This window comes from Suncus etruscus, chromosome 13, assembly GCF_024139225.1.
Source record: "Suncus etruscus isolate mSunEtr1 chromosome 13, mSunEtr1.pri.cur, whole genome shotgun sequence".
Taxonomy (NCBI): domain Eukaryota; kingdom Metazoa; phylum Chordata; class Mammalia; order Eulipotyphla; family Soricidae; genus Suncus; species Suncus etruscus.
Genome location: NC_064860.1, coordinates 80,925,563 through 80,946,184, shown reverse-complemented (window position 1 = coordinate 80,946,184; position 20,622 = coordinate 80,925,563).

Sequence of the window (20,622 nt, the reverse complement as noted above, 5' to 3'; positions counted from 1 at the left end):
TTTAGAAAAATTAAGCAAGCTACCTAAACTTACTGGGTCTTAATTTTATTGTCAATTTATAAAGTTATACTTTCTTTGCTTGTCATATGCTAGTATTTTAAAAATAGCAAGACTACTACTGCCTTACTGTAAAAATTGGATATAGATACAGCTACATACTGGTGTCTGCTAGGTAGATCAAAATATTTTTAAATAGAAGGTATTAGGGGTCAAGCAACAAAAAAATGACTTTGATTGGGGCCAGAGAGATAGCATGGAGGTAAGGCATTTGCCTTGCATGCAAGTCAGTGGTTCAAATTCCGACATCCCGTATGGTCCCCTGAGCCTGCCAGGAGTGATATCTGAGCATAGAGCCAGGAGTAACCCCTGAGCGCTGCCGGGTGTGACCCCCCCAAAAGAAGGATTTTAATTATGATCATAATCTTTACTAATTTCTTTCCCTCTAGTAGAATACAGCAGAATCCATGTGTGTTATTCATATGCCAAGCTCATATATGCCACTTGGTTTTCTAAAAAGTTTTCTTTTTAAAGATGCCATTTAAATGCTTCTAAGAAATTTATTTACATTTATTTACAGGTTGTCTTATTGAATTTTTTGTCACATTTTTTTCAATACTCAAGTAAAACACATTATCAGGAATAAATCTGTGTTTTTAGTTTAAAGCTTTCAATGTTTCTATATGATCAGGAAGAAATCTAAAAGTCAGCAATGTTTTGAAAATATGTAATTATTTTTAATTCTAAACCTTTTCATGAGATCTTCTATCATTAGGTATAAATCATAAATTTTTTTCTCTAAGTATAGTAAACCTCAAAGATGGCTTTGTTAGTTCATAATAATTTACTGTTTTTGAAATCTAGCTTTCTTGGAAAGGAAAGAAGACATTAAATTTCTCATTTTTTCTGACTATAAATATCAAAAGCCCAAACCTTGCATATCTGTTTAATGAAGTTTTATTCTAAATCCTTGTATAGACATATAATCTGCATAAAAAAAGTTCCCATCAGGGTTTTTGGTATGTTTCTCTGTATATATGTATGTGATCTTTCTTTCTTTCTTTCTTTCTTTCTTTCTTTCTTTCTTTCTTTCTTTCTTTCTTTCTTTCTTTGTTTTTCTTTCTTCTTTCTTTCTTTCTTTCTTTCTTTCTTTCTTTCTTTCTTTCTTTCTTTCTTTCTTTCTTTCTTTCTTTCTTTCTTTCTTTTTTTCTTTTTTGATTTTGAGACAAGAAGGTATGAGGAAGATAAAAATAAAGTTAAAATGTTCATTTTCTATTTCGAGTAAGCCTCAAGAACTGAAAGGAAGAAGTAGAAATACCCAGATATTTGGGGCATAATCTTAGTACTAGGACTCCAGTACAAGGATTATTGAGGCCAACTCCCTAAAAACTTGAGTCTTTCTCTTCAGAAATTCAAATGCCAATAAAACACATTTGTGAAATAACTTTGTATAAGGCACATAGGCTAAACTGTTGTGTTGATATTCTTTAACAAATTTTAATTTTCTTTATGCATTAGGGAGGATATAATTAATCTCTAAATCTGGACAAGAAGTCAAGTTGTTAAGCTAGCACTTCATTGGGGTTCAGTTGAATCTCACCAGTATCATGGAAGAATTGTTAGCGGGAAGAAATGATCAATCATTGTAGTAGAGTTAAAAAACATAAATGAGCAATGAAGAATATACAAGTATTGCCTTATTAGATGTCAGTTTTGTAAGTTAGAACAGAGTATTATACCTCTAATGAAATGAGATATTTATAAGGGGCTGGATAAACAATAAAAATAATCTTTTATTTTCCTACTTCAATAATGTATTAGATAGTAATAAATTAAAAATAAAGACAAAGTTATTGGATATAGCTCAACTATTGTGCCTCTATTTCAACTTAATTATGAATATTTAAAAATCTAGTATTCAAAAATAAACATTGATATTGAATGGAACTTAAGTACTAGTATTTTCATAAGTAGTTTCATAGCAAAGTTTTTTTTTCTAAAAAAGTAAAAAGAAACCATTTATTTCAGAACTGTCATAGCTTTTGAAATTCTCCATGGCTAGGTGGTAGGGTGAAGAAATTACAGAAAAATCCAACTGGCCACCATGAGCACTTGTCAAAGAACCTGGAAACTCCTTTAGATTTTAGTGAGTATCCTGAAAAAGGCACAGGAGCAGAGAAAAATCCTCTTGCCAATCAAAGGTAGGGCTTGGAGGTAAAGCCAAGGGTACCAACTTCATTTGCTTTTGTATCTGCTGTTTGACTTGGCAAATGCTGGCTCCTTTGCAGGAGGGAAATGATTTCTACATTAGTCTTTAGACTAAGAGGATGTGGGCTCATATAAAAGGGATTGAATTGTTCTGATTACATTTGGTTCATTTCCCTAGGACCTCCCCAAACACACTGATATTTTCACAAGAGTGAAATGCAGGCAGTGATGACAAAGAAGACATTATAACTGCTTCTGAAACTGCCATTTGGTATAACATTTATTTGTTAGTGCTCTAAAATGGTTCTATGAATAATGAATGGAAAATAATTTTTACATTTTCTATGTCACATATTTTAATATATCAAATATTTTGGTAATTGCTTATTCATATATAAAAGTATTATCAAATACCATCATTGTGCAAAGAATTGAAGTATGAGCTGAAATGCAGTATTTTTATGTACCTTTTGGCTATCTGTATATCTTTTTTGAGGAAGTTTATGTTAATCTATTTCTTTCATTTTTTAATTTATTTTTTTTCTAAGTTGGGCCAGTAGTCTACATCTCTTGGTTATTCACATTTTATTATATGAGTGCTTGATAGATATTTTCTCCAAACTATGAGGTAAATGTTTGTTCTGGTCATCATTTATTTTTCAGAGAAGAAACTCTAAATCTTGTTTATCTTTGTTCCCGTTTTTTTGGTCAATAACATTAAATAATTGAGGATATCATGAAGTGCTCCGTATTTATTTTTCTAAATATAATCTATAAATTCAGATTTGATATCAATTAATTAATACATTCTATTTTACTTTTGTATATGATGTAGAAAGGAGTGCATTCATTTACAAGGCCATTTTTATGAGGTTTTCCTTATTCCACTTTACACTATTTTCCACTTTAAAAATAACTGTCCACATACCTGAACATATATCTCTAGCCTCTTAATTCTATTACATTGGTCTGACAGTCTGTCCTTATTTTATTATAATACAGTTTTGATTATTACATCTTTATAGTAGAGTTTTGTTTTTGCTTGTTTCTGGATAGCACTCAATGATTCTCAAGAATTCTTCTGATTCTGTTTTTAAGAATAACTCCCCTAAAGTTTGGGGGACCATATGTTGTGCTGGGGAACCAACCTGGCAAATAGCCTATCTATTGTACTTTGCCTTTGGACCAGCTTTATAATTCCAAGTTGTGGAAAAAGTCTCCCATCATTTTATTCCTAAGATTGCTTTGTCTATTGTAGGATGTGTGTGTGTAGGGAATGAATTCTCCAAATAAATTTTGATAGCATTTGATTTATGTCTTTAAATCTATCATGGGTATCTTTATAAGGACTACATTAACTCCACAATAGTTTGGGTCAATACTGTCATTTAGACAACAAATTAAGAAAAAGTCCTTACAACCCATGAATCAAAGATATTTTTCGACTTCTTCATTTCTTCTTTTATTTATTTTAATAATAATTTATATCTTTATATAAATCTTTACCTTATTTGTTAAGCTGACCTCAAGATATTTTATTTTCTCAATAAAATTGTGAATTTCTCTCTTTCCTAAGTACTATGATGAATATTCCCAATACTATATTGAATATTGTGGTAAAATTGGGCAAACTTGCCTAAGAATTATTCATTGTAATCTGTGTTTACCTTAGGTACTGGTTGCATTCTCAGTCACTGTTAGTTTTGTGATCTATATTATCTTTAGAAAAAGGAAAAGTTCATTAGAAAGTAAGTAGGCAAATAAGGATACAATGAATTGTCCTACTTTAAGTGTTCAAATATATGTAAATTAGAATTCTATGAGTAAACATGTTTTTATCTTCGCTTAGTGTAAAATAAAGAATACCCAAAATAGGATCTAAATAATGTATTGTAAAAAAAAAAAAAAGTAAATAAGAGAGAAAATCCCAGTAGAGGAGGAACTTTTTATTAGATTTTTTTTGTTAAAATAATATTTTATTTAAACATCTTGATTACAAACATGAAAGTAGTTGGGTTTCTGGCATGTAGAGAATACCCCTCATCACCAGTGCAACATTCCCATCACCAATGTCCCAAATCTCCCTTCTCCCCACACCACCCCTGCCTGTACTCTAGACAGGCTTTCTGTTTCACTCATCCATTCTCATTGTTAGGATAGTTCTCAATGTAGTTATTTCTCTAACTAAACTCATCACTATTTGTGGTGAGCTACATGAGGTGAGCTGGAATTTCCAGCCCTCCTCTCTTTTTAGTAGAGGTCTTAATTCAATCATTGTTACTTTGATACTATGAACTTTCATTGAATTTTATTTTCTTATTTCACCTACCACACTCTTTACTTCTGTAACTTCTGATTGTTGTTTTCTCATTGCTATACCATTATCATTATTTCTTTGAGCTCATGAAGCATTCTCAACATGTTATCTCTATTATCTATTTATATAGCTAATATTGCATATTTGGAATAATAGACATACTTCATAATTGACTCCCATCAAAATACTGTTGGTTAAATCATGGTACATCTTTTCAAGAACCTCTTTACACTGAATCTTCTTTTACTGCCCAGAACTCAAAATATTTTTTGACTTTTTACAATAATTTATAGTACACTCTTTTCTAAAGTCACTATATTAAGACTTGAAAAAATGTTTAATTATTTGGTACTAAACCACTCAGAATCATTCAAATATTTATCATCATTTGATATTACTGCAAAGGTAACAAACCTACTTCATATTTTGTATGAAACATTGATAAAGTTGCTTTGTATCATTGACCACACAGTTCTCCTTTACCCAATTTTTTCCTTTTTTTTTTCTTTTTTCTTTTTTGCTTTGGAGACAATTACTTGATCTTAAATGTTTTTTACGTTATCCATTTGGTAAATCCATTTGGTTCATCTTTTTGTTGATAACAGCAGCTGTGTTTGTGCTAGATTATCTTTCTGAAAAGATCCTTAACATTCATAATATACATATATAAAACTGGTGCATGTTTATTTCTTTTTTTGTTATTGTTTTGTGCTTGCAGTGCTCAAGGGTTACTCCTAACTCTGAGATCAGAAATTGCTCCTGGAAGGCTTGGGGGACCATATGGAATGCAGGGAATTTGAACTCAGAATCATCCTTGGTCATATGCATGCAAGGCAAATATCCTATTGCTGTGCTATCACTCTGGCACCTTAAAAATGTTTATTTATAAGAGATAAGTTGCAAAGTAACCAATCAATGGCTAAAAATATTAAAAAGAAAAATATTAAGAACTATTTGGTTATCTTATGAATGACTACATTTATTAAATGATGACAAACCTTTGGCTTTTGATTATAAAGGTGGGGTGTGGAGAAGTGGGAAGAAAAGGCTGACTAAAAGTGACATACAGACTATGGTGGAGGGTCTTAGACAATTAGTGATGTTCAAGATGCCATCCATATTTTGTACATCAAAATCAGAAACACTAATACTGTTATATCCGTGTTACTTAAGTTACAAATTTTTTAAAAAGCAAATACACAAAAATTGGTTATTTGGAACTAAAATTTTGGGTGATATTCAAAGAAAATGTTTCTAAAATAAAACTAACATCCCAGAGTTTTTCAAGAAAATTTAATGTGGTTTGGGAATATGCTTCCGCTGTAGTTATGTGTTACTTAAAGTAGTCCTGAACCTACTACTACTCAGATCATTTCAGCAATGTCCCTACTGTTTTACTTTAATTAATGCTTTAAATATTTTGCAATTCTATTTTTTTTAAATATTTTATGTAAAAGAAATAAGGAGGCCTCTCTGAAGGTCACCAGTAAACACTCATGCAAGTATTTCTTTTAAAAATTACAGGTAACTGACTCAATGATCACCTATCATTTTTCTCACATATCAATATTTATAAAATGTAAAATTAGACATTACATGCTTTCTAAATTACCACATTTTCTTGACTTTTTAAAGTAGGAGAAATAGGTTGATCTGATATAACTCATTAACAAACCTAAGTTACTAGCAAAATTATTCTAACATATCTCTACTTTAGAGTCTTTTGGACATTGATTTGTAATTTCCTGTTCTTTGGTGTGTGCTATTTCCACATGTGCTTTTGTTTCATAGTTAAGAAAGGCATTCAGAGGCCTTAAATATGCCAGTCATTCTAGTCTATTTTGTTACTGCACACTCCACAATAAAATTATCTTAGGTAGATCAAATTTCTTCTGATATAATTACATTTTATTTTCTAGAGAACTAGAAATATCAAATTTAATTCAAAAATAAAAGTTTCAATTCACTTTTATGAGTGCTAATAGGACAATATTCATTTTTCAGATCAATCTCCAGAGACAAAATAAAGGTCAATTAAGCAGTATAGGTTATACATTCTCTCAATATGTTGACCTTAAACAGTTGACCTTAAATACTTAAATTAGAAGTACTGTATAACTCTTCAAAATTTATGCTTAGGGGAATAAAAAATAAGCTGATAGATACAGTTTAAAATAGAGAAATTTTAAAATAGAGATATTTTAAGCTGATATGTGATATTTTAAATCACATAACTGATAAGGAACTTATATCAAAAACATAAAAAAACTAAAATAGCAATTAAAATAAAGTAAATATCCAACAAAAAAGTAGACAAAAGTTCTGAAAAGATACTTCACATAAGAAATACATGAATGGCAAACATATGAAGTAATCTTCAATATCTCTAATCATTAAATAAATGAGAATTAAAACCATATTACATAGCAATGAATATTTATTAGAAATCTAAGTAAGCAAAATATGGGCAAGGATGTAGAGAAATTTAAACTCTAGTGCATTACTGGAGAGAATAAAAAGTGTTTTGATTACTTTGGAAAATATTTTAGCATTTTTTTACAAACTTAAGCATACAATCAACACACAAATATAGCTATTTATGAATGAATACATATCCACACAAAAGCCTGTATGGAATACTTAGAGTGATTGCCTTTATTATAATTAATAACAACCAAGAACAAGACACAAAGCTTAACAAATGTGGTATATGTATATATGCAAAGGAAAAATACATTGCTAAATAAGAAGCTATTCATACATATAAAGCATAGATGAATTTTGGAAGTTTTGTGCTACTGGAAGGAAGAAAAGTCAAAAAGCTGACTACTATATGGACAGAGAATGGTGGGACAAGGAGAAAAGTTAGTCTACAAAGATGATTGGGAAACTTTGGGCAGGTCATTAACTGTTCTGTAATGACACTGTGATGCTAATTACACATAAACATATGTCTCTGTCAATGCATATTTATAAACTTAAATAAGGTCAATTTTATTTATGTAAGTTAAATTTTATGTTTAAAACAATGGTTTCTAGAATCTTTTTTGTTTTAAAATTTTTGTAATAATGCCACTTAGAGTTATTAAATTATATTTTAGTCATCTTGATTTACAATACTTTGGGGTTTTATTTTCTGTTTTTTGGGGGGGAGTTTGGTTTTTGGGTCACACCCGGTGGCACTTTAAAGTCACTCCTGCCATGCTCAGAGGGCCATATGGGATGCCAAGATTCAAATCGGGATCCGGGGTTCATCCTATATTGGCCATTTGCAAGGCGTTAAATGCCTTACATCTATGCTATTGCTCTGGCCCCTACTTAAACACCATTAATGGTAAGGTTTCTTGCAAAATTTATTCTGGCACCATACCCTCCAGTAGAGTATTCACTTCTATTCACCACAATCTCATTGCCCCCCCCAAATCCTATTCTTATTCCCACCCTATTCTTCCACATACCAACTTTGACACTGAAGACCAAGTTCTCAGTTTCTCTTGATGATGGGCATGAAATCATTTTTTGCTTTCTTCAGATAGAATGAATCTCAGCCAAAAATATTGTTAGTAATTGATAAATGGTATTTTCAGCTTAACATTTGGAACATGTTTTTATGTTCATCCCTCGATGATTTCTCTCTCATAATAGAGTTTTCCAAAATAGATGTGATTGCAATTGCCTGACCTATAGCTTCATATTAATCCTATCTCATTATCTTTATTATTTTCTCAATAAGTCAATGCAACACACACAAACAATAGCCAGAACATTTGTCTGGATTTCTCTCCAAATGCCTTTGACCCTTAGCCTCAACTTAATGTTTGGGGGAAAAGACCAGCAATGATGAAATAAACACAAATTAAATATGTCTGGTATGACCACATTTTCCTAGTATTTTATTGATTCATGAGGTTTCATAAACCACCAGTCCAGATCAGATTTTCCTTGTTTGTCAATGAATGTGGAATGTGATGGAATCATAGGATCATAGTGCTCGAACCAAAAAATTCTTTTGAGTTCATCTAGTCCAATTCTTTACAGAATCAGGCACTTTCTGATCTTACATTTCTTGGGTTCTATCCAGACCCAGGCCTGAGATATGCTGTGCCCTAGAGAAATGCAGTCCACTTGAATTAAACAAAACAAAGCCCAGCCACCTATTATTTAATTAGAAAACAAGAGTAGAAACATGCAGTTTATAAGATGCAAAAATGATAAACTATATTGTGGTATTAAAATTAGGGTTAGCCCTTGAGTACATACTCTCTTAAGGTCAGGTCAGGCATTTGAGTTTCTTCAGGAATTCTGTTGGTTTAGTAGTAAATGTCCTTGACCAAGTTTTTGAATTTATTTATTAACATTTAACTGCAATTGAGTCAGAATATCCTGAATATTGTAAAGTTTGATAAAAAAATTTTTTTATCTTACCTTATTTGTCCTTTGAAAATTTTTATTTTATTTTATTTTTTTGTTTTTGGGCCACACCCGTTTGATGCTCAGGGGTTACTCCTGGCTATGTGCTCAGAAATCGCCCCTGGTTTGGGGGGACCATATGGGACGCCGGGGGATCGAACCGCGGTCCGTTCCTTGGCTAGCGCTTGTAAGGCAGACACCTTACCTCTAGCGCCACCTTCCCGGCCCCTGTCCTTTGAAAATTTTTGTGAAGTAATTTTAGGGATCTCCAAGAGATAGAAAACAAGTAGTTTGATGTTGTGCTTTCTTGGCTTCTCAAGTAAATCTTATGTCAAAAATACTGCAACACCAATATTTGAAGTTCTCGCTATTTAGAATGAGTGGGTGATTTTTGTAAAGATAATTTTTGTGGGCCCAGAGAGATAGCACAGCGGTGTTTGCCTTGCAAGCAGCTGATCCAGGACCAAAGGTGGTTGGTTCGAATCCCGGTGTCCCATATGGTCCCCTGTGCCTGCCAAGAGCTATTTCTGAGCAGACAGCCAGGAGTAACCCCTGAGTACCGCTGGGTGTGGCCCAAAAACAAAACACAACAAAACAAAACAAAAAGATAATTTTTGTTTGGGAAAAGGAGACTATACACCTCAGTTTATTTCCCTTCTTTTCAGAAAGTTTACTAGACTGAGTTTCTGGTGTGTCCACCTCCCCTTCATTAATTTCCTTGCAATGAGCTCTCCCAATTAATTTGTTTGTTTGTGTATTTTTAGGGAATTGTTGAAGTTTAGGCCAAACCTGGCTCAGCGTTTACTCCTGGAATCACTCCTGATGGTGGCTGAGGAAGCATATATGGTACAAGGGATTGAACTAAAGGGGAAGGTTGTATCAGGCAAGTGCCTTACCAGTGGTACTAGTTTTACAGCCTAAATTTCTTTTAATTTTCACTACTTACTTAACATTTAAATACTCAGGATGTTATTAATGTAAACACTGTCCTTTTATCTTTGGGTGGGGGAATTTAGTTGCTATCCCAGTGGTGTCAGGGTCTCTTTAAGTCAAATAACTTAAGTTGTGGTTCATAGATCTCTGGTTACTGCAATAAAGCAAAGACAGAACAGTTCCTAAATCCCTATGTCACTCTTCAACCTTACTATTTCTGTTTTCCAAGGAACATGGAAGAGTTAAATTAATCAGTGGCTTATATTCACCATTTTTCTTCTTCTTCTTCTTTTTTTTTTTTTTCTCTCTCTTGTCTTGTGACTGTGGATAAAGTCTTGTTTGCTAGAAAAGTTTTCAGTAGTTAAATGGGTGCTGAGCTTGCCTGAGTTGTTTTGACTCCATTTCTCCAGGGGATTTTTATCACCACTTGACAGTTACAAGTTCCCTTTTAAAATCTTAGGAACACTTCTCTGGCTCTTTTCCCCCTTCTGGCTATTTAGCTGTCCTGGAATGTAACTATCTGAGGGGCAGGTCTTGGGAGACTTTTTGTTTTTCTGTCACCCAGGTACTGTCAAGGACCCAACTCACTCCCTATGAAGTTCCCCTATGTGGTCTCATTTTCCTGTGTTATCAAGAAGACGATTTAGATAGATAAGGGTAAGGGAGGGAGCACTAACAGATTTTTACAAGAGCAGTCAAGATGGGGCCCTGCTCTTGCTCTCTGACTTTTTTTGGAATGTCTTCAGGGGCAAATGGAGGAGATCCAAAGAGGTTGTTCCTCATGGCAGAAGGCTCCCTTGCCCAGCCTGGCTTTGGGCCTATTATGGTTCTTTTCCAGAGCAATAAAACCTTGACTATATTCTTGGATAGCGAGGGACTTTTAGTGTGCATTTAAGCTTTTCCTAAATGACCTGGACATCCCATTATTTCTGGTCCCCTAAGGACTTTAGAAGTTCCAGGGCTTTTCTGGGTAACATCTTGTGAGTAAGCTTCCCAGGTTACAGATCAAAGTTTGATGTAAGAGACTAAGGATCACCTGATCCTTAATGCCAGTTGCAATCTCTGTGGAATAAACCTTCAGAAAAATAAGAATAGGACCTGAAGCTATTTACTAAACAGTAAATTATTAGGAAGTTTCAAAGTAGCTGGTTATCAACATGTTCATCTCCCTTCCCACCTCTCTACTGAGAAAGGATCAAGATTTATGCTGCCCGCGTACTTGCAAGAAACTCCATCTAATGAAAATTCCATGCTGCAGGCTGGGCTAGAGTGAAGCTTCTTGAGTGGCTTAGTCCCAGGCCTTTGAGGCAGGGGACAGACATTGTGGTACTTTGGTTTGCGGTGGAATATCTGGAAAAGGCATTGGTTACATTTTTGTAACCCTTGGCTAATGATTCCCAGTCGGAGGAGGCTGAACTGAACACCACACAGGCAGTAGACCATCAGTTTACTTCTAATGAATGAAAAGATGTCAGTGGAATTGAGCCTCATCTTTTCATGTAAGCTGGCAGCTAATTTCCCCCTTAATTTTTTGCAACACCATCAATGTAAAGCAAAGGATTTTGGAGGCGGTATCAATTTTCCTAAATTGATATGGTTCTGCAACTTGAAGATTTATTTTCAAGTGTGTCATTAGACATTCATACATACATGGATGTTGCCAGTCAGTGTTTATGTAAAGTGAGGAGGAGAGAGGCAGTAGCATCAAGAAGAAAATCTACCACTTTCTATCTGGTTCTGAACCCTAGGAAGATACTGGACAATCTAGGATTGTTAGAAGTCAGCTAGAAGCCTATGCTCAGTACAGACCTAGTCTTACTAGTGCCATAACTCAGCTGTTAAGCTGCTCCCAAAGTCCACCTCTTCTGTCTGCATGGGAGATGGTTCCTTTCATTCAATTTGGGAGGGGGGATTTAGACTCAGGCTGAAGCAAGACATTGTTCTTTGCAGGAAAATAAAATCAGTCCTAAACATTATTCAGGCTTTTCATGTCCATTATATTTATTGCTCTTACAGAAAAGAATTTTGATTGGAATCAAGCAGTAAAATAAAAACAGCTTTATTTAGAAATTATGAGGAAAGGGAGAATTGGGGAGAGATAAAGAGTATAACTCATTCAAAAGAGAATTCAGCATATCCAGAGACATCTTAAGGTGGAGATGCAGACTACACAAGTATGCAGGTACTATATGCAAGTCAGCATAGGCTGGCAACACAGGAAGTCTTTCTTTGACTAAATGACTTCATATACACTTCTCCCAAACTGCACCACATGAGAATTTCTATCTAGTTAAGAGTCTATTGTAGGGCAGGAGTGGTAACAGAACAGTAAGATATTTGCCTTGCGGTTTGATTCCCAGCATCCTATATGGTCCTCAGAGCCTTCCAGGAGCTATTTCTGAGCACAGAGCCAGGAGTAACCCCTGAGTGCTACTGGTTGTGGTCCAAAACACCAAAAAAAAAAAGTCTATTGTCAAGTTGAAGAGTTGCTCGGGGCTTACTCCTGGCTTGGTTCAGGAGATCATATGGGTGCCGGGAATCAAACCTGGGTTGGCTGTGTTCAAGGCAAATACTCTCTACCTGCTATACTATTTTTCTTGCTGAGTTTAAAAATTGCCTGGCTTCCAAATATATATTCCCCACATTAGTGAAAGTTGTCATGTCTGAGGCTTGGTGTGAGAACCAATGTTATGATTATTGTAGATCCTAAAGCATTTGTTATCCAGAGATTATCATATTTCTACATATCTACACATGTAGATATAATATATATATATCAGTAGTGATGAGAATATATCTTCATTTCAAAAGTTTTGAGCTTTATTCAGAAGGTCAATTCTCTTTGATGAGCACATATATGAATTACAATTTTGTGGTATTATTCAGACATATATCTAGACTAAAATTTTAAGATGGTTTAAAGCAAAAATATATTATTTATGCAATCCCATTGAAAGGTAAGCATATTCATTTATTTATGAATAATTTATTTTAAAATGTTAGTGAAATAATTTATTTCATTTTTTGTATAAATTAAAATGTATCTATCCATCTTAAAGTGATATGTTTTGGGGGGCATTCTCATACTCAGTGGTGCTCAAGGCTTGCTCATGGCTCTGTGCTCAAGTATACCTCCTTATAGGTCTCAGAGAACAATATGGGGTGCTGGGAATTGAGCCCATGTGCAACGAAAGCAACCTACTCACTGAAAAAAAAAACTTTTTTAAATTATTCATAGATCATCAAAAAGCACTCATTTACATCCTAGGTCTAAGACTCAGAACTGATGCAATCTTTTCTAAAAAAAGAAAAGTTGAGCAAAGAAGGGAAGGTGGGAATTTGGGCAAATAAACCCAGCCTTTGGCAAATTGAGCTCATACTTATTACTAAATTTTGAGCTTGTCCAACTCAGAGGCAGTGGCTGGGCTTTTGTATTCTGACATGCTTTTACTGACAGCAGAATAGAGGTGAGATAGAGTATAAAATTCCGGAACACTGATGGCTTTTTGAACATAAGAGTCCTAAAGAGAATTGAAGGAGAGAACTCTTAGAGAAAAAGCCAAGAAAGAGTAGAGAGAAAACCCACAAACATAAAATATAAAAATGACTCTACAGTATTAGTTGAATAATTACCCAAAGCACTGTTTAGTTTTGAGTGCACTATAGCTTGAAGAGCAATATTTTATTATTTCTCTGTATTTGAACAATTTTAAAACTTATTCTTAGTAAACCAAAATGAAAAATCTTGAGTAACTCACTTAATACTAATAAAATATCTATTAAGATATGGATTTGTCTTGTTGAAAATATGAATAATGAAATTATTACTTTGGACAAACATCAAAATTTTTTCTCTTTTTTTGATCTTGTAATTCTGAGTTTCAGTGCTAGATCATATTTTTAACCAAAATGTGCAATCTCTATGTCTAATAAGTGAAGAATATTTTTTAGTGTAAATAATAACTCCCTTATTCTAGCCAAAAAATTACAATATCTCTTTTTGTATCTTGCTGAGTTTGGGATTCTTAAAGCCAGTTTTGGTTTATAGTGTCCTACCTGAGTCTTTTTTGCAACCTCATTCAAGTTGAGTCTTATTTTGTACATCTTTTCAGAAGTTAATATTTTAGAAAAGTGCACAGATGACATAAACATCACTTGAATAGGCTTTTCAGGATTCCCTTGAGTATCCTGAAATCCTTTTAAAATTTATGAGGAAGTTTTTTCAAATTTGATACTGGTTTCTAGATGAAGAACCTCATCATTATTGAATTTGCCACAACTGAGACCTATTTTTGACCTACTTTTGACCTATTCAAATAGTAGCTGTGTGATATTCATTTTTAGGTAAGTCAGGATTGATAAAACAGAGACAGTGGTTGTGTTCTGGAATTATTTGTGGACCATTTTGGAGAATCTGAAACTAATGCCAAAATGCAGCCATTTCATTTTTGTTTGCAATTTCTCATCTGAGTTTATAGAAATTCCTTATATATTTTATCTTGCAGTCCAAGGCACACGAACATGCCTCAACTATTCATCTTCAATATAATGCCATTAGAATCCTGCTTAAAAGAAGATTAAATATAACTTCCTGTTAAACATATAAGTTATTAATTTAGAAAATTCTGCTTCAAAGTATGAGTTCAGAGGACATGATCCTATTAGGTATATCATGGACTATAGAGAGAAAGACAGATTTTGATAGGCTCAGTAATAGTATTGAATATTCAAAAGCACAGTTTACTGCTCTCTATGCTTAGAAAATTGCCAAGGGAGGCAGAAAGACAGCTCAAAAATATGCTTGGTGGAAGGAAGTTTAATATCTAGCCTCTTGATGGAACCTCTCGGAAATGGGAATTTTCTTTGAATAAAATGAAGGCGTCATTGGAGGCAAGATGGACAATAAAGAAAGATATTACCACTTGGATCATATTCTGATTGTACCATTTGCAGCTTTAGTATTTTGTTACTTATTAAAATATTAGGATTAAAAGTTGTATGCACACATCGCAAAAACTCTAGTTCCTATTTTATCACCTACACCATTTATATTGGTTTAATACTATGTGCATCTCAAGTAGCCTCGCATAATTATTCTTTTGAAAACCAATCTTTTTTGACAACTGATATTTCTCTATCAATGATATCTATTATATTTAGAGAGATCAGTGCATGTAATACTTAATATAACTTAGAAAGAATCAGAAAATTTGATTTGTTCTATACATGAAGTATACTCCCCTGATAACCATTCCCTCTCCTTTTGTAGTCAATAGATTCCTGATTATAGACAGCTTGGCAGGATATCCAGTTAAATTCCCCAGGTTCCCTTCATGCTAGGCGAAATTATGTGGTAAAGATATGATGAGTAGAATACTCCCAGAGGACTAATGTGAATTCCAATGAAGCTGCTGCTGTGAATTATGAAAATAATCACAAGGGCCAATACCTTCCTTCTACTTTCAACAGAAATAAAATGCCCCCCCGATGCAGAATTCATACTTTCAAAAATTAAATTTTTATCTATTAAATATATATTGTTTTATATATGTATATGCCATGAAATTATCACAAAAGTCAAGGAAATTAAAATACATCTCTCCTTAAGTAACTATTCTTTCTTTATATATACATATATATTACTAACTTTACTCATTAGATGTCTTAACTTGTTCAGCAATTTCTTAAAGTAGGTACAGAAGGTAAGGTGTTTGCCTTACAAACCTATGTTCCATAGCAGGCATCCCATATGGTCCCAGGAGCCAGCCAGTAGTGATTTCTAAGTGCAGTCAGGAGAAATTCCTGAGCCCATGGGATCTGCCCCAAAAACAAATAAAACAAAAACAGAATAAAAATTAAAATAAATTATTACTGTGAGGCTATATGTTTTGACTAGTATTGTTATTCCTCTGCATTCATTTTCTCTTTGACTACCCCTGGTAACTACCATGTTGATCCCATTTTTTATGTAGAACCTATAGTTAATTAACTGAGGTCCTCTGTTTATATATTTGCAAGTGGTTGAATTTCCCTTGTTTATTAAAGTCTGGAAGTATTTTAATAAATATATACGCCACTCTTTTTTCTTACTTGTATATCCATTGATCAACTTCCACTTATTTTTTACCATTATAATAAAAAACATAAGGGGAAAGGGAAGAGAATGTTAGATATGTTTAACCTTGTTGTCACTGAACTCCTGAAATCAATGCCAGCTGTTCCCTATCTAAAATCCCAAATTTATAAGAAAAATATGTTTCTATTAGTTTGAACTGCTTGAAACCAAAAGACATTCCTAAACAAGATGCTTTCAATGTACATGAAAAATATGGGTGATATTTACCGTAAAATATTAAATAACTGTGAAAGTCCTTGCAACTCTAAGCATAAAATCTCTTTTCTGTTGCATAAGAAATATGGTTAGTAAAAAAACAAAACAAAACAAAATACTCATTAATAGGAAATTCTCATTCATTGTCTACACTTGAGAATAGCTCTGAGACTTCAATCCAGTTTAAAAATCTTGGATGAACTTGTCTCCTGGGAGACTCCAATCCAATATGAGATAGATTTCCCAAAAGTCTTCCATGAATTGCAGTCTGTAAGCAATGGCTTTGTCTAGTCACGATGTCATCTCGATGACCTTGTGTGCCTGGTCAGAAACTTACAATTCACTCCGATGTAGATCATTCCAGAGTCATACATAGTCCATATTTCAGGTTAAATCCTTGCCACATTTTCCAGAAACAAGGTCTTAGAAAACCTGTCTGTGGCCAGACTCACAGCTGCCAAGACTAACAGACTGGTAGACAGTTTTTTTGCTGTCCTTGCAACTCCCAAAGAGATACCTGCTTTTTCCAGTAATTCCCTTTTCTCTCCCTCTGCCTTGCCCTTTTCCTCCACCCCCCTCAGCCCCCAAGCACAAGTTAAGACTCTCACAGATGGCTTTGGGGAAAATAACTGCTTGTTCTCAAACATGCTGTTGGAGACACATTCCTGCTCCCTCCCTTTCCTCTTGCATAGTTCTTGGCCTTCCCTGACCCTGTCTGTAGGCAATCATGACTCTGCAGCCTCACTCTGCAAGTCCCAGTACCTTTCTGCAGCTCTGCTGGCAGGCGGTGCTGCTGGCTTTCACATTCTTCTAAGTAGCTTGGCACATGGGAAAGTATTTCTGTCTGTTCTGCAGCCTGACTTTTAATGTCTGGGCTAAAGGGAGCATTCACCATTGTGCCCATGAATCCAGAGCATTCAAGGAGTCCTTCTACCTCTTCTTTCCTGGTCTACCTATAATGACTAAGGTGAGGCTTTAGGTACAAAACAGCAATCAGAATGAGCTGGTTTGAACTAGAGCCCTCTTCATGGAAAGTTGAAGCAGGTCAAGCTACATGCCCATCGGGTCATAGTTGGCCTTTAGAGCTGGAAAAGAAGTTTCAAGGAGGCCATTTGCCTGCGATCCAAAATAAACACCAGCACAGTTTAAGCTCCTACGTTTAGTTGAAAAGGCTGGGGAGTGTCAGCCATCATCTTAAAACTAATATAAATGTGGAACTGTAAATTGCTCGTACAAAAAATCCCCCCTGATTTTATGTAAATATGTACCTAAAATATCATTGTCAACAATATGTAAGCCACTATGATCAAAATAAAAAAATATATATATAATAAAAAAAGTGTGCAAATAAATATAATCAAAAAGAAAATAAGTACAAACTCTCTATTTGTAGAAAGGCAAGGGACATCAACATTCAGGAGATTCCAGCTGTATTTTAAAACAGGATCCTATCACTGAGTTTCTGAAGGTCTGTAAAACAATGGAATATGCCATTAACTAAAAGTTACTGATAATTCTGTCGCATTTTCGATATGTGTCCTTTTGAGTTGTAGTTTCACAAGTAGGAAATATTTAAGTGTTCTAAAAGTATATCTGAATATGTCCTCTTGTAAAAGTAGTGTCCTTGAAAGAAATAATTCTAATTTAATGTATCTTAGTTTTTCACCTCCTCTCAATTTACATCTTTATTTCTTTCTTTATCCCTCCATTCTGTCCCTCTTTTTATTTCTACCTTCCTTCTTCCCTCCTTTTTTCTTCCTTCCCTCCATCCACGCCTTCTTTCCTTCTTTCCATTTCTCCCACCTTTCCTTTATTCTTTTCTTCTATTCCTTCCTTCTCATTCCTTTCTTCCCTCCCTCACTTTTTCCCTCCCCCTACTTCTTTCCTTCTTTCCCTGTCTTCCTTCTTTCCTTTATTCATTTCTTTCTTCCTTCCCCCTCCCTTCCTATATTTCTTCCTTCTTTCCTCCCTCCCTCCCATCTATCCTTCCTCCTCCCTCCCTCCCTTCCTTCTTTCCTTCCTCCTTCCTCTCTCTCTCCCACTTCTGTCTCCCCTTCTTCCCCTCCCTCTCTCCTTCCCTTCTTTCCTTTCTTCTTCCCTTTATCCTCCCTCCCACCCTCCCTCCCTCCCTCCCTTCCTTCCTCCCTCCCTCTCTCCCTTCCTTCCTTCCTTCCTTCCTTCCTTCCTTCCTTCCTTCCTTCCTTCCTTCCTTCCTTCCTTCCTTCCTTCCTTCCTTCCTTCCTTCCTTCCTTCCTTCCTTCCTTTCCCAAACCAGGAAGATGTATCTTATTGAAAAGCTAAGACTATATAATTAGAAAAAACTATGAGAATCCATGACTCTCTAAGCCAGAGACATTTTTTCAAAAAGCTGGAATACCTGATTTGTATGTGGGAGGCATTAGGACACTATCTTCAGCACTGTCTGCCCAACAGAGTACAGTAGAATGAATCACACAGCAACATGGGTTGTGCCCTGTCTACCACCCCACCAAAAAAAAAAGATCAATGATTTAAGGAGTTCTTCTATCTGAAATTTACTTCCACTTCCACATATATAGGAATCCTTGACTTAGAAATAAGTATTTCTTGGAAATAACTAGTTGTTCTCAGTGAGATGTGAACATGAGTAACATGTATCACTTTTAGTCCTCATGACTGATAATGGAGTTTTCCTGCCCTTTCTCCCACTTCCATGCTGACCAATGGGGACATGTGCTTTAGATTATGTAGCCAATGGGATGCAGAGCAGGATCATCACTGGACATTATTCTGGATGCTCTGGGAGAATTATGGATTAAAGATGATTTTACTGTGAGTGAGAAGTCAACTTTTATTGTATTGGGTGGGGCAGCATAGTAACCTAACAGCCTATCCTGAATAGTGCAGGGTATATACAAAGAACACTTTTGCTCTTCCATTGGTGACTTTCCTTATGCACTTCTCTTTTCTAAATAGCTGAACCAATGCAAACTCTTCCTCTTTGTTTTTTCTCTATCCCAAACCCAGCGTTACCAACTGTGTGGATAGTTCCAGCTGTTGGAATGGAATGGAGATGGCTGTTTCTCTTCTCTTTGGAATTAATCTTGACATTTAAGTGACTGCACACTGGTGGTCTCTACAGTTGCCAGGCATATGTTCTTAGTGCTTCTCCCTTTCTTATTCACCTCCTCCAAAGGCATAAAGAAGAACCATAGACCCCCCACAGAGATAGAGGCACCCGAAATATTTCAGGAGCCCAGGTTCCTCTTTGGAAATGAGCAATTCCAATATGTGCCATCCACACATCCAACTGGTACAAAACTGGTGTAAGTAAAGAAAATGTTTAGAGTTATTACCTGGGAAGAGATGACAAATGGGGTTTTGTCCTCTTTTTTCTTCACAGGGTATTAAAATAGAATAGACCTGACTGAAAGGTAGTTTAAATTATGCCTATGGGTTTGCCAATTAGTATAACATCATTCTATATTTTCTTCATTTATATTCTATACAGGTACCTATGGAATTTGAATCACAATTTTGAGTTAGACAGTACTTTCTTTTTTACTTAATAGGTTAATTATGGTTTCATATATTCTCTATAGCATTTATTTAAAAATTATACCACACTTTAAAGTGGCAATTTTAATTATTAGTTTTGTAAATAATTAAAAGTTGTCAGCATTTAAATTTCAAAAAATTTCAAAGTAAAATTTCAAAATTTCAAAATGACAATTCAAAAATAAATTATTGAAACTTGCCTTCCCAAAAGATATAGTCCTTTATTTCTTTTTAAATTCTTTAATTGCTTAACAGTATTAGAGCCTGACAGCATATCTACGCTACTATTAATAATTATTGTTAATAACTTAATTAAAATTATAGATACCTCTACAAATAAAATATAGAGCCAATTAGCACATTAAAGGCTGCTTATCATAGCTGGTTGCTAGAAAATGCAAATAAAAATAGCAATGAAATATCTCCTTACATATGTGACAATGTCTATTATTAGTGTTAGAGTGGATTAGGCTAGACATGCTTATATACTGTTTATAATAATGTAAATAAATGCAATCATTATAAAAACTAGTATATTAATGCCAAAAAAGTAAAAATTGAAATTCTATGCTATTTGCTTATCTTACTTTTGGGTATTTATGCTAAGATACAAAAAAAAAGCCCCTTCTGATTCAAAGAGATATATGCATTTTTGCAGCACTATTTACAATATCTAAGAGCTTAAAACAAACTTAGTGATAAGGAATAAGAAAGTGAGATTTTATGTATGTGCATAATATATATGTATATATTTAACAATGATGCACTACTGATTTATAGAAAAAATAAAATTCTGCAATTTAAAACAGTATAAATAAATCCAAGGAACTTTATGTTTAGTAAAGTAAGCTAGAAAAGATAAAATTTCTTCAGTTTCCCTTTTATTTGT